The following is a 25423-nucleotide window of genomic DNA, read 5'->3' on the forward strand; positions in this document are numbered from 1 at the left end:
CTCCAGGGTTGGATGACCCCCATAGCTTTCATTGGTGGTGCTCTAAAGGCCTGACAACGGTCTGTTCTTTTCTCACAACCAGAGGTGTATACACTTTTCAGCAGCTTCAGAAGACTTATGAAGCTCCTGCCTGAGAGAGATGCCATTATATTCAAACCTGTTACTTCCTAGACTCCCTGATTAGAAATTGTGATAGTTCCCGACCTTTGACTGTGTTTGAAACCAGATGCCGCACTTACTCGACTACTCAAGGCCTAATTTCGTTGCTTTATTCTTCTCTTCTGGGTGCCTCTAACACTCAAGCCCCCTCTAACAGTGCACGATGGGAGGCAGATTTAGGAGCCTCTCAATCTCCTGAGGACTGGTCAAAGATGTGGGGGGCCCTGTTTTATAGCACTAGAGAATTAATTCAAAGTTATGTCTAGATGGTATTACACCCCAGTGAGAATTGCAAAATACCTTACGTACCCAGTGTTGTGTTTTCGGAGTTGTTCTGATCAGGGTGATATGAAGCACATATGATGGACATGTCCCAAAGTTAAAAGGCTGTGGATCCAGATGTACGCTTTGGTCAATGTGCTCTTTCATTCTGATACACACAAGGACCCATGGGAAGCTCTACTCCATAAGTCCATCTCTGTGTTAAAAAAATGAGAACGTATCTTGGCAACACACATTTTTATGGCTACTAAACAAACCATTTCAAAGACATGGAAAACACCTTTCCTCTCTTTTGAGTAGGTAAAGCGACAGGTGCATGGTACGTTGATGAACGAGAAACTTACAGTGATACTCGTGGACATTAGTGTCAAATTTCGTAAGATTTGGCAACCTTGGTTGGACCAGTTTCCAGCGACGAGCCCACCTTCCTGCTTTTTGGACTCATAGGAAATCTAGTTGAGCCCACTAATGGCAGCCCTGGATTCCCTGGGATGGGGCTTCCCATGGGGCTTTTCTTTTTCTTTCATGACTCTCTTCTTGGTTTTCTACTATTACTCCTCTTTTCTGTTCCTTCCTTTTTTACCTCTTATTTTTGTTCATTTATATCATGAAGCCCATGTGTGGAGTTTGTTATTGTTTTCTGGCCACACTTTAGGTGTCAATTTTTTCTCCTTTTTTCTCAAATTTTTTTTTATATAGATATATTTTTTATTTTTCTGGTCTTTGAGAGGATTTTCAGACTTTATTCCAAATACAAACATACATAGGTCAATCTCAGGTATTGTATATTTGCAACATGATGACTCCTGGAACAGTGTTTGCCTAATAAGCTTCTAGGCTTTGATCATTCAGAGATTTATGGTTTTTTGTTACCCTATAGATTGTAAAGTTGCTGAGACATCTTCACCTGGTTACCTTTTGTCTTTGTTTGAAGCTACTAGCTACACTATTTAAGAGACCTACTTGTCTGGTGTAAGTATGTTATCCTCAAATTACTGTTCGCCACTGGCTTTGGTATCTGTTCACTGGTTTTGTGAGTTTGCTTTTACTCAATAAAATAATGTGAAAGAAATACTGGGAGAATTTAGTCTGGTCAGATGAGACCAAAATTGAACTCTTTGGATGCCATAATGCAGACAATGTTTGGAGGTCAAATGACACTGCACATGACCCCAAAAACACTATACCAACAGTGAAGTTTGGAGGTAGGACCATCATGGTGTGGGGCTGTTTTTCAGCATACGGTACTGGCAAACTTCATGTCATTGAAGGAAGGATGAATGGAAAAATGTACCAAGACATTCTTGATAAAAATTTGCTGCCACCTACCAGGATGATGAAGATGAAACAAGACAATGATCCCAAACAAAAATCCAAGGAAACTTTCAATTGGTTTTAAAGAAAATAAAGCTGCTAGAATGGCCCAGCCAATCACCTGACTTGAAACCAATAGAAAATCTATGGAAAGAAGTAAAGATGAGAGTTCATAGAAAAAGCCCACAGAACCTTCAAGGTTGTGTGTACGAATGGGCCAAAATCATACCCAACCAATGCATGAGACTAATTTCTCCATGCAGGAGGAATCTTGAAGTTGTAATTACAAACAAAGGATTTTGTACAAAGTATTAAATACATTTCAGTTAGCTTGTTCAATATTTTTTCCCTGTCATTCCATTTTAATACACATTTACTTACTTTCTGAACTTATTTGTTTTGGTTTTATTCTATGTATGGAATGCATGGGTTGTTACCGACATGTGGTGAAAATTTCACGTCAATAGCACCTTTAAAAATATACAGTATCTCACAAAAGTAAGTATACCCCGCACAGTTTTGTAAATATTTTATTATATCTTTATATGTGACAACACTGAAGAAATGACACTTTGCTATGATTTAAAGTAGTGAGTGTACAGCTTGTATGACGGTGTAAGTTTGCTGTCCCCTCAAAATAACTCAACACACAGCCATTAATGTTTAAACTACTGGCAACAAAAGTAAGTACATCCCTAAGTGAAAATATCTAAATTCGGCCCAAAGTGTCAATATTTTGTGTGGCCACATCAGGCCACAGGACATGGTTCCAGTAATCCTTGTCCTTAGTCTGCTTGTCTTCAGAAAACTGTTTGCGGGCTTTCTCGTGCATTATCGTTAAAGGAGGCTTCCTTCTGGGACGACAGCCATTCAGAACAATTTGATGCAGTGTGCGGCATATGGTCAGAGCACTGACAGGATGACCCCCCACCCCTTCAACCTCTGCAGCAATGCTGGCAGCACTAATAAGTCTATTTTCCAAAAACAACCTCTGGATATGACGCTGAGCACATGCACTCAACTTCTTTGGTTGACCATGGCAAGGCCTGTTGTGAGTGGAACCTGTCCTATTAAAACGCTGTATGGTCTTGGCCGCTGTGCTGCAGCTCAGTTTCAGGGTCTTGGCAATCTTCTTATAGCCTAGGCCATCTTTATGTAGAGCAACACTTCTTTTGAGATCCTCAGAGAGTTCTTTGCTATGAGGTGCCATGTTGAACTTACAGTGACCAGTATGAGAGGGTGAAAGCGATAACACCAAAGTTAGCACACCTGCTCCCCATTCACACCTGAGACCTTGTAACACTAACGAGTCACATGACACCGGGGAGGGAAAATGGCTAATTGAACCCAATTTGGACATTTTTACTTAGGGGTGTATTCACTTTTGTTGTCAGTGGTTTAGACATTAATGACTGTGTGTTGAGTTATTTTGAGGGGGCAGCAAGTTTACACTGTTATACAAGCTGTACACTCACTACATTTCTTCAGTGTTGTCACATGAAAAGATATAATAAAATATTTACAAAAATGTGAGGGGTGTACTCACTTTTGTGAGATACTGTACATTTAGGCCAATATGCAATCTGCTACATATTCTTGGTAAAAAAAATCCCAACAAGTGTATATTGATTGGCTTGTGCAAAAGTTATAGCATCTAAAATTATGTTATATATATATTGGAATTTTTATTTTTATTTTTTTATACTAGTAATGGTGGCAATTAGTGACTTATAGCGGGACCGTGCTATTGTGGTGGACAATCTGACACTAACTGACACTTTGTGGGAACCAGTGACACTAATACAGTGATCGGTGCTAAAACTATGCACTATCACTATACTAATGATACTGGCCTAACCAGTGTTTTTGTGTACACAGTGTGCTGCTTTTACTGGATTTTATTTCCTGCTTTGCAGGGAAACAAAATCCAGCACATCCCTGCTGACAGGACGGAGCTCTGCATTGTTTACTTATGCAGATCTCCATCCAGCCTGTCTCCTTGATGATCAGTGGGTGCCGTGGAACATCCATTGCCCGACACCTGCTGATTGGCTCCTGCTGTGACTAATCATGCCCCCTAGCTGGAAGTGCAGAATCGGCAAGAGAAATAATAATAATTAGATCAGACTTACCAGACTTAGATAACAGCCACCAAAAGCTGTTGGGGTGTAGGGTGTTCTAGGAGCAAGTGAACCCTCATATGATATCCTGCCTAGAGTGTTCCTTCAAACCCATCAGGCCTGGAGACCACTCTGATAGAAAGTTATGACACGCAGTCAATACATGCAGTTCTCAGAGTGATCTGAGGATTTTATTTCTGGACTTCAGCTTATATAAGCAAAATGACATCACAAAGAAGGTCCAACCCTTCTTTCATTAATATATGGTAAAGATACAGACATACAGGATGTTTTAAAACAAGCAAAAATAGAACATTACCGATTACATGCAGAAAACAATATAACGCCCTAATAACTCATATAGGAACTAATAACAGGAAAAGGCTAACAGGAAAAGGGCTAGCACATCATTGCGGGGAAATCAGACCATTTACAAGAACATAAAACTTAACTTCTCATAAGCATCATGTATACCTACTTATTCTAAATGGATACACATTTTTACAGAGGTATATAGCTAAAATGGTGGACAGCAAGCTAAAATATCCCTTTAGCGTATATATACATGATTCAGCACAGAGTTGCTGCCCTGTAGCAGTAAACCTGCTATAGGGCGGTAGACAAGTGGATAATATACATATTGTCAATAAAATCTATCTTTTGGCACCCACCTGACTGTAAAAGCAAACGACCAAGAAGGTGCACGCTCCTAATACATTTATTCAATATAAAAATAGATAAAAATGGATATTCAGAAAGTAACATCTAGAAATAGCCATAGAACCACACAATACCATGCAGTGTGAACACACAAATGTCGTGAACATCAAAGGGGCATAAAGCTGGCACGTTTCAGGGGCACACTTCCTTTCTCAGAGCTGGACACCAAGTGCCTTATATAAGGAAGTCAGCTGGGAAACCCCACCCCTTTGATGTTCATGACATTTGTGTGTCTGCACTGCATGGCATTGTGTGGTTCTATGGGTGTTTCTAGCTGCTACTTTGTGAGTATCCATTATTAAATTGAACAAATGTCTTTCGGTAATGCATTAGGTGCGTGCGCCTTCTTGCTCCTTCTTGCTCGTTTGTTTTTGTAGTATCAGTTTGGATTACCCCCCCTAAGGAGGGCTGCATTTGCCTAGCATCTGGAATTGTTGTTGACTGTCCTTCCTGCTTCCATCACAAGAGGTTCTCATAGCGCTGGAAGTAATTGCTAGCTTTTGTGTACCCATCTGACTGTGTACATGTCTTAATAAACGTAAAGTGTTACTAAACACAGGACCCTGCATTCACTGTATCTGGTCTCCCACAGTACACAAAACATGGAAATGCAATTATTTTAGAAAATATAAAATACTAAATACCTTTTCTCATCAGCAGTATATAGCAGTCTTATGACTTCTATCAGTGTATGGATAAAGCTTGTAGGAGGAGTTTTCATTCTCCTCTGACTGTCCTATGAGTCTGCAGTATGCCTGACCATTTGTCTGAACAGTGCTGATTGGCCCTGTGCCAATCACATGCACCCTCCTAAGAAAAAAAGAAACTCTCTAGCAATACACATCAAATTGAATGTGTGCCACCAAGGCTCTGTTTTATGGATTGTGGACAGTGGAAGCAGGGGAGGATCAGAGAAGACAGGATCAAACAGCATTTTTACACAATGTAAAAGATTAACCCCTTAGGTTCCACAGTGAGCATAACGAGCATGTTCTTTTGCATATACAGACTGATTTGCAATAACTTCTCCGCAGGATGTGAAAAACCTTGCAAAAAGATCTGAACAAATTAATGGGGTGGGCAACTACATGGCAAATAAGGTTTAACCACTTCAGCCCCGGACCATTATGCTGCCTAAGGACCAGAGGACTTTTTCCAATTTGGCACTGTGTCGCTTTAACTGCTAATTGCGCGGTCATGCAATGCTGTACCCAAACGAAATTTGCATCCTTTTCTTCCCACAAATAGAGCTTTCTTTTGATGGTATTTGATCACCTCTGCGGTTTTTATTTTTTGCGCTATAAATGGAAAAAGACTGAAAATTTTGAAAAAAATGATATTTTCTACTTTTTGTTATAAAAAAAATCCAATAAACTCAATTTTAGTCATACATTTAGGCCAAAATGTATTCGGCCACATGTCTTTGGTAAAAAAAAATGTCAAGCGTATATTTAATGGTTTGTGCAAAAGTTATAGCGTCTACAAGCTAGGGTACATTTTCTGGAATTTACACAGCTTTTAGTTTATGACTGCCATTGTCATTTCTTGAGGTGCTAAAATGGCAGGGCAGTACAAAACCCCCCCAAATGACCCCATTTTGGAAAGTAGACACCCCAAGGAAATTGCTGAGAGGCATGTTGAGCCCATTGAATATTAATTTTTTTGTCCCAAGTGATTGAATAATGACAAAAAAAAAAAAATTGTCACTAAATGATATATTGCTCACACAGGCCATGGGTATATGTGGAATTGCACCCCAAAATACATTCAGCTGCTTCTCCTGAGTACGGGGATACCACATGTGTGGGACTTTTTGGGGGCCTAGCCACGTACGGGGCCCCGAAAACCAATCACCGCCTTCAGGATTTCTAAGGGCGTAAATTTTTGATTTCACTCCTCACTACCTATCACAGTTTTGAAGACCATAAAATGCCCAGATGGCACAAACCCCCCCCAAATGACCCCATTTTGGAAAGTAGACACCCCAAGCTATTTGCTGAGAGGCATGTTGAGTCCATGGAATATTTTATATTTTGACACAAGTTGCGGGAAAGTGACAATTTTTTTTTTTTTTTGCACAAAGTTGTCACTAAATGATATATTGCTCACACAGGCCATGGGCATATGTGGAATTGCACCCCAAAATACATTTAGCTGTTTCTCCTGAGTATGGGGATACCACATGTGTGGGACTTTTTGGGAGCCTAGCTGCGTACGGGGCCCCGAAAACCAATCACCGCCTTCAGGATTTCTAAGGGTGTAAATTTTTGATTTCACTCTTCACTGCCTATCACAGTTTCGGAGGCCATGGAATGCCCAGGTGGCACAAACCCCCCCCAAATGACCCCATTTTGAAAGTAGATACCCCAAGCTATTTGCTGAGAGGCATGGTGAGTATTTTGCAGCTCTCATTTGTTTTTCAAAATGAAGAAAGACAAGAAAAAACTTTTTTTTTTCTTTTTTCAATTTTCAAAACTTTGTGACAAAAAGTGAGGTCTGCAAAATACTCACTATACCTCTCAACAAATAGCTTGGGGTGTCTACTTTCCAAAATGGGGTCATTTGGGGGGGTTTTGTGCCACCTGGGCATTCCATGGCCTCCGAAACTGTGATAGGCAGTGAAGAGTGAAATCAAAAATTTACGCCCTTAGAAAGCCTGAAGGCAGTGCTTGGTTTTCGGGGTCCCGTACGCGGCTAGGCTCCCAAAAAGTCTCACACATGTGGTATCCCCATACTCAGGAGAAGCAACAGAATGTATTTTGGGGTGTAATTTCACTTATTCCCATGGCATGTTTGAGCAATATATCATTTAGTGACAACTTTGTGCAAAAAAAAAAAAAAAAATGTGTCCCTTTCCCGTAACTTGTGTCACAATATAAAATATTCCATGGACTCGACATGACTATCAGCAAATAGCTTGGGGTGTCTACTTTCCAAAATGGGGTCATTTGGGGGGGTTTGAACTGTCCTGGCATTTTATGCACAACATTTAGAAGCTTATGTCACACATCACCCACTCTTCTAACCACTTGAAGACAAAGCCCTTTCTGACACTTTTTGTTTACATGAAAAAATTATTTTTTTTTGCAAGAAAATTACTTTGAACCCCCAAACATTATATATTTTTTTAAAGCAAATGCCCTACAGATTAAAATGGTGGGTGTTTCATTTTTTTTTTTTCACACAGTATTTGCGCAGCGATTTTTCAAACGCATTTTGTGGGGAAAAAACACACTTTTTTAAATTTTAATGCACTAAAACACACTATATTGCCCAAATGTTTGATGGAATAAAAAAGATGATCTTAGGCCGAGTACATGGATACCAAACATGACATGCTTTAAAATTGCGCACAAACGTGCAGTGGCGACAAACTAAATACATTTTTAAAAGCCTTTAAAAGCCTTTACAGGTTACCACTTTAGATTTACAGAGGAGGTCTACTGCTACAATTACTGCCCTCGATCTGAGGTTCGCGGTGACACCTCACATGCATGGTGCAATTGCTGTTTACATTTGACGCCAGACCGACGCTTGCGTTTGCCTTTGCGCGAGAGCAGGGGGGGACAGGGGTGCTTTTTTTTTTTTTTTTTTTTTTTTTTCTTTATTATTTTATTGCTTTTTTATCTTATTTTTAAACTGTTCCATTCATTTTTTTTAAATCATTTTTATTGTTATCTCAGGGAATGTAAATATCCCCCATGATAGCAATAGGTAGTGACAGGTACTCTTTTTTGAAAAAATTGGGGTCTATTAGACCCTAGATCTCTCCTCTGCCCTCAAAGCATCTCACCACACCAAGATCTGTGTGATAAAATGCTTTCCCAATTTCCCAATGGCGCTGTTTACATCCGGCGAAATCTAAGTCATGAAATGCTCGTAGCTTCCGGTTTCTTATGCCATAGAGATGTTTGGAGCCACTCTGGTCTCTGATCAGCTCTATGGTCAGCTGGCTGAATTACCGGCTGCATTCTCAGTTTCCCTGTTGAGACAGGAGAGCCAGAGAAAAACACGGAAGACAGTGGGGGGGGGGGCATTCCCTCCCACTGCTTGTAAAAGCAGTCTAGAGGCTAATTAGCCACTAGGATTGATTTTACATGAAATCCGACCGCTGGCTGAAAAGAATGATACCAAGATGATACCTAAACCTGCAGGCATCATTCTGGTATAACCACTCAAAGTCATGAATGGTGTACCTGAAGACAAAAAAATGGTTAACAATAAAACACAGTAAACGGTAAAGTATAAAAAATTGCATACCTGAAAAGCAAACATGATAAAACATAATAACAATAAAACATTGCAGAATAGAATACAGTAAAAAAGAGCAGAACAATAGAGAGAGAATAGAGAGAGAGAGAACAATAAAACGACAACAATTTTTTTTTATTTTATATATATTTTTTTTTTTTTTTTTTTTTTACACTTTTTTTGTAACTAACTTTTATAACTGTAACCGGTTCCAGGTTCGGGTCTCTCAAAATGCGATGGTATCTTGGGAGACCCTGTGAAAGTGTGCCTAGTCTGTGCAATGCTGTACCCTACGCTAATGCTTAACTAGTGAATGGTAGCGTTCAAAACATTCACCAATGCAAAGACCAGGATTGTCAGGACAGGAGGGACAATAATAGCGGGTGTCACGCCTATATCCACGCTTGCTGCAGACACAACATCTTTTTTGGGGGGGTTAGTTGGGTAGGGGTACTCGGGAGGACATAAAAATGCCTCTCGTGCAACCGACTGCATTTGGTTGGGGATGTAAATGGGGAAAGTACGGGCGCTGCAGAAGTGGTGGGTTCCCAATTAGGATTGGCGAATGCAGCAGGAAGGGCATTATGAGCACGACGGGCCTGTGTTTGTCTTCTTGGTGGCAGCGGGACACTACTTGTGCTTGCCACCTCACCAGCTTGAACTGCACTTATGGGACTCGCCACGTCACCAAGTGTTACTGCAGTGCTGGTTTGACTACGACCGGGGTGTACTAGGCCGCTGGTGCTTGCCAGTTCACCAAAACGCTACCAAAAAAAACTGTTAGCAATCGCAGGGATCAGGCCTGACTCTGCGAACGCTGCAGTTATGCGTTTAGTGTTTTGTAAGTGACAGTGATCGATCGATACTGCACTTGGGTGGGTTGGGCTGGGCCGGGCGGAGGGGCAAAACGCAGGTGCTAGCAGGTATCTGGGCTGATCCCGCTAACACTGCGTTTTTGGGAACCCTAAACTGCTGGGGACGCTAGTATAGATCTGATCGAATCAGATATTGATCCGTTCAGATACTATACCACTAAGGGAGGTGTACAGTGCGTGCGTGGGTGTTAGCGGTACTGGCGCTAACCTGATGCTGCCTGGGGCTGGTGCTTGCCAGTTCACCAAAATGCTACCAAAAAAACTGTTAGCGATCGCAGGGATCAGGCCTGACTCTGCGAACGCTGCAGGCGTTTTGTAGTGTTTTGTAAGTGACAGTGATCGATCGATACTGCACTTGGGTGGGCTGGGCCGGGCGGAGGGGCAAAATCAGGTGCTAGCAGGTATCTGGGCTGATCCCGCTAACACTGCGTTTTTGGGAACCCTAAACTGCTGGGGACGCTAGTATAGATCTGATCGGATCAGATATTGTTCCGTTCAGATACTATACCACTAAGGGAGGCGTATGTTGTGTGCGTGGGTGTTAGCGGTACTGGCGCTAATCTGACGCCGCCTGGGGCGACGCATTTCACCGCCAGGCGATCAGGGGGCTAAACCTTTATTCGGTAATAAACTGCGGGTGCCCTCACACTATAAAAAATAAACAAACTAACCAGCGTCACCCGTAACACTTATACGGTGATCAGTGGTGAAAGGTTTAACTAGGGGGCAATCAAGGGGTTAAAACATTTATTAGATAGTGTATGGGGGTCCCTGTCGCTATAAAACGCTGACGGCGAACCTAAATATTTAAATCCCTAACTAGCGTCACCAGTGACACTAATACAGCAATCAGAAAAATGATCGCTTAGCAACACTGGCGACAGGGGGTGATCAAGGGGTTAAAACTTTATTAGGGGGGGTTAGGGGGGTACCCTAGACCTAAAGGGGGCTAACACTAACTGCCCTAACACTTCTAACTGTCACAAACTGACACCATGCAGTAATCAGAAAAAAAAAACTGTTTGGTGTCAGTGTGACGGGGGGGAGGGGTGATTAGGGGGTGATCGGGGGGATCAGGCAGTAAAGGGGGGTGTTTTGTGTGCCTGGCATGTTCTACTGTGTGTGTGTGTGTTTTCACTCACAGTGCAGTCCTCTCTCCTCCGCGCCGGAACGGAAAATACCGAGCCAAGGAGAGATGACATCATTTCCTTTGCTGCTGTATAGCATACAGCAGCAAAGGAAATGATCTTATTGGCCGGCGGCGATCGCGAGGGGGGGCCACGAATGGATGGCCTCCCCCTCACCTCCGATCCCGGGGGACAAAAGAGGACCGCCTCGGGCACCGGGGGGGGGTCCGATCGGACCCCCCAACCGCGGGAGGCAGATCACGTGTATGTACGTGATTCTGCCTGCCCATGCCGCCTTGCCAACGTACATCGACGTGAGGCGGTCCTTAAGTGGTTAATGTAGAAAAATTTTTAAAAATGCATTTGGGTGGCAAAAATATGAATGCAATCTATACACTGGGGGGAGAACCTCTGGGGGAATCTAGGATGGAAAAGGACCTGGGGGCATGCCAAGCTGCTGCTAACAAAGCAACCCGAATATTGGCATGCATGAAAAAGGGGATCAACTCCAGAGATAAAACGATAATTCTCCCTCTCTACAAGACTCTTTTTTTTTTCTTTTTTATTTATTTATTTTTTTAAATTGAAATAATCTTTATTCATTTCTACATGATATACAAAATTACTAGATACCAAAATTCTTAAATACACCATATACATTACAAAGCATATACCGTATTTATCGGCGTATAACACGCGCCGGTGTATAACTGCACCCCAATTTAGGAGGGAATTTTAAGGAAAAAAAACTTTTAGGAGGGAAGTTGAAGGGGAAAAAAACTTACATTTAAATGCCCATCATTGCAGCCTTCTCAGTGCAGCCTTGCCCCAGTGCAGCCATGTCAGTGCAGCCTTGTCAGTGCAGCCTTCCCCAGTGCAGCCTTGTCAGTGCAGCCTTGTCAGTGCAGCCATGTCAGTGCAGCCTTCCCCAGTGCAGCCTTGTCAGTGCAGACTTCCCCAGTGCAGCCTTCCCCAGTGCAGACTTCCCCAGTGCAGCCTTCCCCAGTGCAGACTTCCCCAGTGCAGCCTTGTCAGTGCAGACTTCCCCAGTGCAGCCTTGTCAGTGCAGCCTTCCCCAGTGCAGCCTTGTCAGTGCAGTCTTCCCCAGTGCAGCCTTCCCCAGTGCAGCCTTGCCCCATTGCAGCCATCGATCCCCTGTCCCTGCCATATTGGGCTTCAAAATCGCCGACCGCGATTTGAAAATGGCGCCGCCGGCGCCGAAATACACAGAGCCGGTCCTCGGCTCTTTCCGGCGGCTCTCGTTCATTTTCGGCTCCACTCGTAGTCCCGAGCGGAGCTATCCGAACCTACGCTAGGTTCGGATAGCTCCGCTCGGGACTACGAGTGGAGCCGAAAATGAACGAGAGCCGCCGGAAAGAGCCGAGGACCGGCTCTGTGTATTTCGGCGCCAGCGGCGCCATTTTCAAATCACGGCCGGCGATTTTGAAGTTTTGACACCACGGGATCGCAGGGGATCGGCGTATAACACGCACCTGCGACTTTCCCCTGATTTTAAGGGGAAAAAAGTGTGTGTTATACGCCGATAAATACGGTATATAAAAAAATAGAAATTTCTGTCCCGTTTTCCCCTTTTAACCCTTACCCCCATCTCACTAAGTCTAACTTTTACCCTCCCCCCCTATCTTTTAGCAGTTATTTACTATCACCTTCTTCATCTCCTTCTTACACACACCTTACATAGGGTATCCCAGTTCCTCTAGCCAAGGCTTCCAGATTTTTTTAAACTCCTTTAAATTTCTTCTCCTTACATATACTACCTTTTCCTTCCACACTGTTTCAGTTACTGTTCTAATCCAATCATCCTTCGAGGGGGGTTTCTCTGCCTGCCATCTCTGCGCTATTAATTTTCTTGCCTGGAAGAGATACCTCAGCACTGCTTTAGTTTTGACATTTCCTCTACCTAAACTCTCCCCTGCTCCCAAAATACACAGTTTCGGATCCATTTTAGGTCCCAAGACAAAGATCTTATTTATGGCATCTAATACCTCCGACCAATAACGGAATAATTTTGGACATTTCCAAATCATATGTGTGACGGACCTGGCCGGGACAGAGGCTGTTGGAGAGGACTGGGTGCGGGCCTGTTGCCTTTTGATTATGGGCCCTAGCATTTGGGGGAATGGTGCTCTCTGTGAGCTGTATGTCTGGGGACCCTGGGGTTGGTGTTACTTTGCATTCAGCTCCATGTCCCCCCAAAACACACAGACTCTGGGAACCCTTTATATGCCATATTAGAATGATAAGACTGAATTATACTGTTGGGACACATCCTGTGAGGAGATGCTAATGTCATCAACTCCACTCACCTGTCTGATGTCAGCTATAATGTGTTTAATGTAAATAAGTTTAGTCTAGGTTCTAAGGGTATTCAACTCATTGTTGTTTGTTCTAATTAACCCTGTGTTGATGTTTATGGTAATGTATGTTAATTGAATGAGCTGATCACATTGTCCTCTATACAATGTAGGAGACGGGACGACTCCTATTGGAGCTGCTGCTATTGTGAGAAGGTGTCCTGTGATAATTAACTCAGTCTGGGCAAAAGGTCATGTCTCAATCGCCTAGGCTGTATAAAGAATTAGCTCATGTTAATTAGGTTAATTAGGTTACGTTTGTATTGTTAGAGTAATATTTTCTCCTGTATATAAGACTGTATTCTGGTTCTGAATAAACACAGTTCATGGTAGCAACAAGCAAGTGTCGCCTTGTTTTGTGCTCAGAGAGGTTGGAATATCTGATGTCTGTATACAGACTGGGAGGAAGTGGTATATGACGGAAGCACTCAAGCGGAGTGTGGGACGTTCCGTGACATTGGTGGCAAGCAGCGGGAAAGCTTCCTGCAGTCTGGGACATCCAAACTTCCATCTGGATCCAAGGTCCAGATAGCAGGAGAGGAGAGATACAGATACCAGCCGCCATGGATGAGGAATTCAGAAGGAGGTTGCGAGAGATGCAGATACAGCACAGAGGACCAGTATCGGAGCAGGTCCTGCTGGGATGGTGTGATTCTATTCACTGCAAACTCTGGAAGGAAGCGCTAGCCCGTGAGCAGCGACACCAGGGAAAAGTTCTCCCCTCCATCGAGGAAAGGTACTGGTCGCAGTACGGACTGTGGGTGCGGTTTTTGGGAGAAAAACCACACAAGAAGCAGACAGCTGAATTAAGCAGGCTGGTCTGGGCAGAGATAAAGCTGGATGAGAGCTACAGAGCCCTCCGGTGGCATGTATCCCAAGCATGTCCCTGGATAGCGGATGACAGCCCAACGGAAGGCTTAAGCTACGGCGGCTTGGGACTGTTGTATGTGAAGCTGACAGGGGACTCTAACTTTGGGAGTGATTTGGAGTGGCGGGTGGACGAAATCATGGATTTCAGAGAAGGGCTACTGAACATTTCGGAAGTGCACTGGGCACAGGAAGATTTGGAGTTTCTGGCCGTTCAGGAACGGGAGCTAGAGATCGCCTACAGATGGCTGCTAGACATTGCTCAGTGCCAAGGCTGGGCTCCCTTTGCCTGGGACTATCAGGAAATACCAGCTGACAACCCTGAAATCCTGGCTGAAGAGTCGGCAATGTGGCAGAGCAATAGTGTGCTTTGCCAACCTGCCCCCGCAGCTATGGAGGCGGAGGTCTTATGGCGGATGCAGCAAGTGCTGACTGACCTTGATGATCCTGTTTCTGCATGGGATGATCTTGGATGGAGGAATGTGCCTGTCCAGCAGCATGCCAGAGAATCTGCAGTGGAAAATCTGGAGATTGCCATCCCCAAACCTGAAGTGCTGACAACAGGGCAGAGCTCTGCTAACCTCTGCCCAGCACTGATAGCATCTTCTGGATTCCATGGACAGGAGATGGTAAACCTCCATCCCCAGACACCAGTTGCAGAGACAGGGGATTTGATAGACTTTTCTGCTGAGGAAGAACCATTGGGTGAGCCCCCAGCAGAAGAGTTGGGATTAGGGCCAAACTTCATTGCGCTCTGCTCAGCACTGATGGCATCTTCTGAGTTCCACGGACAGGAGATGGTGAACCTCTATCCCCAGACATCAGTTGCAGAGACATGGGATTTGATAGACTTTTCTGCTGAGGAAGAACAACCTGATGAGCCTCCGGTAGAAGAGCTGCTATCAGGGCCAAAGTTCACTGTGCTCTGCCCAGCACCAACAGTGGCCTTCTTGAGAGAAGAGGTAGTCGGCATTTCTCCCACAACACTGGCAGGGACATGTGATTTTCTGCCAACAGCATCTATGGAGTTACAGCAAACTTCTCCAGCTGAAGATCTGGTAACTGAACAGATGGTCCAAGACCTTTGTCCCACACTTTTAGCAATTCCAGAGACTTAGGATTTGATAGACGTTTCTGTAGAGGAGGAACCACCTAGCAAATCCCCAGCAGAAGTGCTGGCAACCGGACAGAGGGTCCAAGACCTCTGCCCCACACCTGCAGCAATTGTAGAGGCCCAAGTTGAGGAGGTGGTAGTCTATCGCGATCTGCAGATCAGGATCCAAGGAGAGAATGCAGTCATCACCTCACAACTGCAGCTTGATCTGGTGTCGGTGGATGGGGCTTCAGTTCCCACCTGTATACCCCAGGGATGCTGGGCAGTCGGCCCAGATCCCCAACAGCAGGATGGAGTGAGCTCAGTCCCCCTGTCTTCTCTCCAGCGGCAGAAAGGACTCCAGGGAGAAGGGCCAGTCCAGGCCTCTCCCCAGCGGCAGATATGTTCTCTGAGAGAGGCAGAGGTTGGCTGGGTGAGTAATACTCTGTTTGGAATAATTTATTTGGGGTACTGTGTGGGTACAGGCAGTAGAGGACTGGAACTACTGACTAACTTCGGAGTCAACCCGTCTGGGGTCTCCTCCTGTGTTAGTCTCCTGCCGAAAGGGGAGAAATGTGATGGACCTGGCCGGGACAGAGGCTGTTGGAGAGGACTGGGTGCGGGCCTGTTGCCTTTTGATTATGGGCCCTAGCACTTGGGGGAATGGTGCTCTCTGTGAGCTGTATGCCTGGGGACCCTGGGGTTGGTGTTACTTTGGATTCAGCTCCATGTCCCCCCAAAACACACAGACTCTGGGAACCCTTTATATGCCATATTAGAATGATAAGACTGAGTTATACTGTTGGGACATATCCTGTGAGGAGATGCTAATGTCATCAACTCCACTCACTTGTCTGATGTCAGCTATAATGTGTTTAATGTAAATAAGTTTAGTCTAGGTTCTAAGGGTATTCAACTCATTGTTGTTTGTTCTAATTAACCCTGTGTTGATGTTTATGGTAATGTATGTTAATTGAATGAGCTGATCACATTGTCCTCTATACAATGTAGGAGACGGGACGACTCCTATTGGAGCTGCTGCTATTGTGAGAAGGTGTCCTGTGATAATTAACTCAGTCTGGGCAAAAGGTCATGTCTCAATCACCTAGGCTGTATAAAGAATTAGCTCATGTTAATTAGGTTAATCAGGTTACGTTTGTATTGTTAGAGTAATATTTTCTCCTGTATATAAGACTGTATTCTGGTTCTGAATAAACACAGTTCATGGTAGCAACAAGCAAGTGTCACCTTGTTTTGTGCTCAGAGAGGTTGGAATATCTGATATCTGTATACAGACTGGGAGGAAGTGGTATATGACGGAAGCACTCAAGCGGAGTGTGGGACGTTCCGTGACAATATGCATCAGGTCCCCGGTGTTATGGCACCTAGGGCATTTGGCGTCCGCCCTCCGCCCAAATTCAAACAGCCTTTTAGGAGTATAGTATGTCCTATGTAGGAACATTAAATATGAGACCTTCTGAGCAGGTGAGACTGAGACCTGATGTCCTCTCACCAGTATCTTCTTCCATTGTTCATCCGATATTATACCCAGGTCCCCTTCCCATTTACTTCTGCACCTGAGCTTTTCTGGTCCCTCAATACTACTTCTACATATATATGGATAAGTTTCCGCTATGAATCCACTAGATCCTCCAGAACTACCTATTCTTTGGAAAATGGGAGATTAGCTCCACGTCGGGCCTTGTTCCCCAAACTGAGCTTTTAGGGCATGTCTAATTTGTAGGTAGTTGTAATATGAGTGGTTTGGGATGTCGTATTCCTCCAATAGTAAGGAGAATGTTTTTAAAATACTACCATTATATAATTGAGGCTGACTATTCCCTTTATTTCCCATACCTTTATTTTCCCTATTGGTTTTAGCTCTCGTAAGTTCTTATTATTCCAAAGAGGGGCACACTTAACCATACCTCCTATTCCCTTCAAGGCCTTAATAGGTTTCCAGACTCTTATTATTAATTTTACCGTAGGGGTTCTATAGACAAAGGAGTTTGCCTCTAGCACCTCCATTAGTGTCTTATGTGGTGCTCCTATAGTCATTATTCCCCCATTATTGACACCTTCAAGGTCAGTCCCCGTCCCTAAATGCTGTAGCTGGGCAGCTAGGAAATAGCTCCGTGGGTGCGGAACTGCCAAACCCCCCTCTTGTGTTGATAATTGTAAGGTTTGTAAGCTTATCCTAGGCTGCCCACCTTTCCATATAAGATCCCTTAGTATTGTGTCAATTTTTTTAAACCATTTCCTATGTATCCATATTGGTGAATTATGCAACACGTACAGTAGCTGTGGCAACCACAGCATTTTGATCAAATTGCATCTTTCAGCAACTGATAATGGGAGACCCCTCCATATTTCGATCTTACTCTTAAATTTAGTTAGCAAGGGAACTAAGTTATTATTTATATAGTTATTTGGGTCTTTTGTTATATATATGCCTAGATATTTTGTTATCTCTACTATTTCTATTTGGATATTATCTAAGAAGGTACTCTTCCTAATGGGATCTATTGGTAATAGCGCTGATTTCTCCCAATTTATGGACAGACCAGAGATTCTTCCAAATCTCGAAAAATTATCTATCACCTGTCTAAGTGATCGCTCCGTATCCCCCAAAAATATGAGGACATCATCCGCATATAATGCGATCCGCTCTTCTCTAGCCCTTCTCCGGAACCCTTCCATAATCCTATTTTGCCTTACTGCAATGGCTACCGGTTCCATTGCCAAAGCAAAAATCAGGGGTGACAAAGGGCACCCCTGTCTTGAGCCTCTTTCTAGTCGGAACCCAACAGAATAATCATTATTGACTCTAACTTTTGCACTGAGGTCATTATTTAGTATTTTAACCCATTTAATAAAAGAGGGGCCAAAGCCAAACTACTTCAGTACGCACCAGATATACTCCCATTCAAGGCTATCAAACACTTTTACCACATCTAGCATCATAACAGCCCTTGAACCCGCATTCTCTGTTGGAATTTGCAAGTTCAAAAAGACCCTCCTAATATTCATACTAGTTGATCTGCGAGGAATGAATCCTGTTTGGTCTGGATGAACTAATTTATGGATTATTTTCTTTAGTCTGGCAGCAAGGATCTTTGCTAATATCTTAGCGTCTGAACAGAGCAAGGAGATAGGTCTATAAGACCCGGGTTCTAATGGATCTTTCCCCTCTTTATGTAAAACTATAATCGTAGCCTCAGTCATTGATATGGGTAGTTTCCCCTCTTCCTTTGCCCAGTCAAACACTTTGAGGAGCTCCGGGAGTAATACCTTCTCATAATATTTATAGGTCTCGGCAGGGAGACCATCAGGTCCAGGGGATTTCTGATTGGCCATCTCTATTACTGCTATTTTAATTTCCTCCAATGTTATTGAGGCCTCCAGTTCCTCTTTGTCAATCTCTGTAAGAGAAGGCATCTCAATGTTTCAATGTTTCTAAAAAAGCAGTCCGTTTCCCCTCCTCCCATGGCCCCCTGAGATTTATACAATTCTTCATAATATTTCTTGAATGTATTGGTGATTTCATCTACCTGAGAAGAAATCTCACCTCTCACAGTCCTAATAGCGGGGATCATTGAGGAGGAGGAACTAGACCTGACAATATGAGCCAACATCTTCCCGACTTTTTCCCCCTCCCAATATACAATTTGTTTCTGAAACAGTCTCCTATTTTCAGACTTCCTAGACATTATATCTTTGTATATTTGTTGTTTGTTCTCCCATATACTTTGTTTATCGGGGGATGGCTCTTTCACATACTCCCTTTCTGCTTCTATTAACTCCTTCCTGATCTTATCCTCCCAGTCAAATGATGATTTTTTAATTTTTGACACTTGTTGAATAAATAATCCCCTCAGATATGCCTTCAGTGCATCCCACATCACCCCCCTTGTTGTGGTATCCATGTTAAGCACTCTAAACTCGTTCACTTAGCTGCTATTTCATTCTGATCTCCTATTATTTCAAACCACATTGGGTTCATCTTCCATGCCCTGTAAGATTTCTTATTTCTTATATTTATCGAGACGGTCAGCAGTGAGTGATCCGATACCCCCCTGGGTTGATAAACTATATCTTTAATTGTTTGGGACACTAATTCATTACCCAATATAAGGTCTATTCTTGAGAGTGTAGAATAGGAACTCGAGTAGCATGACAATTGCAATGCCACAGGGTTCCGTATTCTCCAGAGATCAGACAGCCCTGCTTCTTGAAGAAATTGGCCCATCCGATTTTCTTGTATCCCCTGTCCCTGTCTTCCTGAGGGGAACCTATCTATTTTTTTATTTATAACGACATTAACGTCCCCAACTACAATAATTGGCAATCCAGTTTTATCCACTATAAATTCCAATAGACAGTACAAGACGTCTAGTTTGAAGGGAGAGGGGATGTAAATATTTGCTAATACATATTCCTGGTTCTCTATTATACAGTGTAGAAAAATGTATCGACCCTCTACGTCTATATTAGACTGTCTGCAAGTGAACGCCACCTCCCTACCAATTAACACCGACACCCCCCTGGAATAAGAGGTGTGTACTGAGTGGAATTGGCACCGGAATCTCTTATTTCTTACTTGAGATTTAGTGTCTTTAGTCAGGTGTGTCTCCTGCAGACAGGCAATTCCTACTTTAAAAATATCCAATACATCAAATACGACTGCTCTTTTGGCAGAAGTACCCATCCCTCGAATTCTCCATGAACCAATATTCAATACCATTGATTATTCTGGTAAAAACAATCAAAGAGAACAGGGGGAACAAAGGTTATACCCTGGTAGCTTCAAAGAGAGAAATACAGTTAACAATAGGGGTCCTTGTAATATTAAGCCCATTAATCTATCTAACACTATTTCCCTTTGTGTCTTAATATCCCATTGTTCTAAATTACTCATCCTTATCAATGAAACAAAATCCCTAATAATCAAGTGTTTTGAATTAGTGTCCTCAGCCATTACAAATTATACCCATAATTTCTCACTGCAAACATGAATATTATACCTATACTTTGCTTTTCCAGTGACCAGTGTATTATCATACAATCTGCTGTACAGTATATCTCCTTACAATCCAGTGTTCCATATATTCCCCTACTATATGTTAACCTTCTTCTATAACCCTTACCCTCCCCCACCCTCCCCATCCCCACCCAGCTCACAAACGTAATATTTTTTCCCTCCCACCCCACACCATTCTAGGTTACCCCTGAAGGCTTTTTTAATGACCATCACATACCACCCTACCCTTACAAAACTCATTCCTCCAATTTTCCTATCTCCCCTCCCACCACCCACCCCTCCCTCCCTATGTTCAAATAGAAACTTAATTTTAGCCTTCCCCATCCCAATCTTAATTCCATTTAGACCGTGTAAATTCCCCACCCCACTCCACACAAAAAACGTCATTATTATTTTACATTTGTGCACCACCTATGTGTATCATCTTCAAGCCAAATACCCAGTTATTTCATTGACAACTGATCTCTCTTATCCTCTAACCATGCTAACGCACCGGTAGGGGAGTCAAAAATTTGACTTCCTCTACGCTTCTGTAGGTCAGGAGAGAAATTGATATCCTAGCTCCATTATAGGAAATATTTCCCATCTCTCTGGCCTTACGAAGGAGTATTACTTTATAATTTAAGAAGAACTGCTGTGAAAACGTCTCTCTTCCAAAGATTTCAATCAGCCATCTTTCTAAAAATACTATCGGGTCTGAGCCTTCACTCTTTTCAGGTAACCCCACCACCCTCACATTCTCTCTACGGAGTCTGTTTTCTATTTCATCAAAATTTTCTGTGAGCTTATTTATTTTCTCTTTCCAGGCCTTAGCCTCTTGTTTCATAGGGTGCAGGTCGTCTTCTATCAAACTTATTCTCCCTTCCACTTCTGTCACTCTTTCTGCTGTTTTCTTAAGCTCGTGCCGTACCAGGATTAGTTCCTCTTTGATATCCTTCATTTGGTCACACAGTTCACCCAGAGATTGTTTGCATGTGTTAATCGCCAAAAAGATATCTTTCAGAGATGGTTCTCCTTCTGCTGGGGGTATCTGAGTGGCAAAAACTTCCGGTTCTTTTCTGGCCACTCCTGACCATTTACTAGTAGTATTCTTTATTCCAGTGGCACTTGTGAGCATACTCGGGTGTCCCTGGCTCTTTCTGTCCGCTGCTGATTTAGTTAGTTTAATTTGGCAGCTGCTGCGACTGCTGCTGCTGTTACACCTGCCACTGTGGACTGCGCCCCCTTTTCCTTATCCTTCTCCTTGTCTTTAGCAGAGCTCAATGATTGAATTCCCATATTTTCTTGGCTAGCATGCTTGTCTCCTTTCCTCCTTGCTGATATGGTACCTTTCCTGCTGTAAGAATTATTTATCGTGAAGGAAATGAGCGAGTTCACTAAGAGTCAAGAGCAAGGGGGAGGTGACCTCCAAATTTAGATTTCTTACAGCCTCAGATTGTTACCGACTGTTATTACAACAGAAATTCAGAGAGGCGGGTCTATTAACAAAAAAAAAAGCACAGGGAGAGTGTCCACATTAACACCGCTTTCCTTGAACCATTAGATATTAAGTATTAGGTTTCCCATTCAGCTTAACCACTATTATCACCATTATCGCTGTTATTCGTGGCAACCAAGTAGAAGCAGAGGTTATACTCACACTGAAAAGAGAACCACTTCTCTGGTTCACTCACAAATTCACAGTCTCCAAAAGTTCTGATCCCCTGATGAGGCTCCCATCCACCTCCACTTATAATATAAAAAAATGGAAAGCAATACCTCCGTTCCGCTGGTCTAATTAGGTTTGCTCTCTTCCCCTTTGCCAGCGCTCACAGGCCCGGAATATACCTCTAACTCCACTTCAGGGTGTCTCCGGTTCCTCCGGTTCCTCTGCTCGGCTTTCACAGTATACAGAGCTCGCTCACGGAGACCTCCTATGCTGACACCTTGATGTCAGTTCCTGCAGCAGCCGTCCATCCTATCGTTCGTGTTCTCGCAAGATTACGCTGCACTTGTCAGATCTGAACACCACCGTTGGCCCCCGAGTGCATCCGAAGACACACCGCGCTGGCTCCGGCAGTCACTCACAGGGGGGAGGCAGGAGGGACAGGCAGCACATAGGAAAAACACCGGCTACTACCGAGGCACATTACACCCGGGACAGGGTGAGCACACGCTCTCACTCCTCACAGACTCTCTCCTCCATCCACTCTCTCTATTATTTGCAGACGATACTAAGCTAATCAGAGCAATAACTTCTCCACAAGATGTGGAAACCTTGCAGGAAGATCTGAACAAATTAATGGGGTGGGCAACTACATGGCAAATGAGGTTTAATGTGGAAAAATGTAAAATAATGCATTTGGGTGGCAAAAATATGAATGCAGTCTACTCACTGGGGGGAGAACCTCTGGGGGAATCAAGGTTGGAAAAGGACCTGGGAGTCCTAGTAGATGATAGGCTCAGCAATGGCATGCAATGCCAAGCTGCTGCTAACAAAGCAAACAGAATATTGGCATGCAAAAAAAAGGGGGATTAACTCCAGGGATAAAGCGATAATTCTCCCACTCTACAAGACTCTGGTCCGGCTGCATCTAGAGTATGCTGTCTAGTTCTGGGCACCAGTCCCCAGGAAGGATGTACTGGAAATACAATTCAATACAGGAGGGATCAGAGAGCCCTATGTGTTAGAGCTTACAATCTAGAAAGGAGGGTCAAGTGGAACAAAGGGTAGCAGCTGTGGGGGATGATCAGATGGACAAAATGAAAATACAGTTGTTAGGTGTGGGTAGGATAGGCTTCTCTGAAGAGGAGGGTTTTCAGGGATCTTAGAAAAAAGGAAGGGGGGGGTAAAAATACCCAGGAGAACGAAACAGATGGACTTTGTAGGCACCAATCATAAAAATCAATGTAAACTTTTATTTATACACAAATTTAAAAAGAATCACATAAACGTAAACATTTTTTTTTTTTTTAAAACGCAGTACATTGCGGAAATTGGTATTATATGTCACTACATAAATGTATGAGAACGGATCGGGGAATAGCCCCCATAGCAGAGGGAGGGATAAACCCCTTCCATTCCCATTAAATAACCTCAAACTGATATAGCTCGGTATGGCTCATGTTTCGCAAATTTGAATGATTCTTCAGGAGCTTGTTTGGGTTACCAGCCAGAGTAAATGGATCCGTCTTCAGATCAGGTAGAGGTTATGGATAATTGAAAAGCCATGCATTCAGAGACAAAGCCTCCAATGACCAAGGTGCATAAGGGAATCCAGAGACTGTAATCTTGTAGGGTAATACAGGTGAGCAGGTCTTGTAAACAGCATAAATCAGCTACTTGCTTGTAAACCTGGCACAAAATAGATCTTGACTAACATGGCTGCAATAGAGCTCTGATTCTATCCCAGCAAGGAGCTATCTACTAAGCTCCCAGGACCGCCATCAGACAGCTTGTTTTGTTCAACAGGTGACACCCAGGCATCAGAGCACCATGGAGGGTAGTGGCGTAACCTCCCCCTTCCTTTTTTCTAAGACTTAAAATAGGACGTTGGCACTGCTCTACATATGAGACCTCCACAGTCCATCCTGTGATGAGATCTAACAACCCTCCAGGTTTTCAGGGATCATCTAAAAGCTAATAGAGTAGGAGATAGGAGATAGACGGACAGATTGGGGTAAGGAGTTCCATAGCCTTGGAGAGTCTCTGGAAAAGTCCTGGAGATGAGCATGGGAGGAGGTGATGAGACAGCTAGAGAGCAGGAGGTCTTGGGAAGAATGAAGAGAATGATTAGGATGGTATTTTGAGACTAGGTCAGTGATGTAGCTGGGGGCAGAGTTGTTGGCTTTGAAGGTAGTTGTTAGTATTTTGAATTTAATTTGTTGGGTGAACAGAAGCCAATGGAGGGATTGACAGAAAGGAGTAGCAGAGACAGAGCGGTTGGTAAGGTGGATGAGTCTGGCAGCAGTATTCATGATGGACTGAAGGGGGGATAGAGTATGCAGAGGTAAGCCAATGAGGAGGGAGTTGCAACAATTGAAGCGAGAGATGACCAGGGACTGGATTAAGAGCTTTGTTGTGTCATTGGTTAGAAAGAGGCGTATTTTGGAGATGTTGCGGAGGTTGAGGCGCCAAGATTTGGTCAGTAATTGGACGTGGGGCTTAAAGGAGAGTTCAGGACTACTCCTAGGACCTTGGCATGTGGGGATGGGCTGATAGTTGTGCCATCAATTTTGACAGAAAGATCAGGGGAAGAGGCATGTGGGGGAGGAAAAATTATAAGTTTGTTTTGATTAGACTGAGTTTGAGAAAGTGGTGAAACATCCAAACTGATATATCCAATAGTAAATTAGTGATACGTGAGGAGACTGAAGGAGTGAGTTGAGGGGTAGAGAAATAGATTTGAGCGTCGTCAGCATAGAGATGGTATTGAAAGCTGTGGGAGGCTATCAGCTGTCCCAGGGTGGAGGTGTAGATTGAAAATAGGAGAGGTCCAAGAACAGAACCTTGGGGGACCCCAACAGAGAAAGGAAGAGCAGAGGAGGAGGAAGTAGAATTGTAAGTAACGCTAAAGGTGCGGTTGGATAAGTAGGTAGAGAACCAGCGAAGAGCACAGTCACGGAGACCAAAGTGTGGAGTTTTTTGAGGAGGAGGGGGTGGTCAACCGTATAGAAGGCAGCAGAGAGGTCCAGGAGTAGGAGTACAGAATAGTGTCCCTTAGTTTTGTCCGTTAGTAGATCGTTTGTTAGTTTTAGGAGAGCAGTTTCTGTGGAATGTTGAGGAAGAAATTCAGACTGAAGGGGATCAAGAAGGCTATTATCAGCAAGGTGGATGCTCAGTCCGTTGTAGACTAGACGTTCAAGGAGTTTGGATAAAAAGGGGAGCAAGGAGATGGGGCGTAGGTTGTTAAGATTGGATGGGTCGAGGCGCATGCGCGGCAGCTTCTAAGATGGCCGCGAGTCACTGAAGCTCCGCTCCACCACGGCCCTACGGTGATCACCGGACCTAACAGAGTGGGCACAGACACTGAAAACCGGGCTCAATTTGTGGGGGAGATCTCCAGGAATCTGTGGGGCAAAACGGCGCAAGCACAGCACAGGGGAAGAAGACGACTCAATTGCAGATCAGGATGTTCGGTCCCCACTGTCACCAGGTACCGATTTCCCTCCTCTGCCTATGGGAGCTTCTCCTGCTTCCACAGAATCCCTGCTAGGCAG

Source organism: Aquarana catesbeiana, linkage group LG11 (assembly GCF_042186555.1).
Source record: "Aquarana catesbeiana isolate 2022-GZ linkage group LG11, ASM4218655v1, whole genome shotgun sequence".
NCBI lineage: Eukaryota > Metazoa > Chordata > Amphibia > Anura > Ranidae > Aquarana > Aquarana catesbeiana.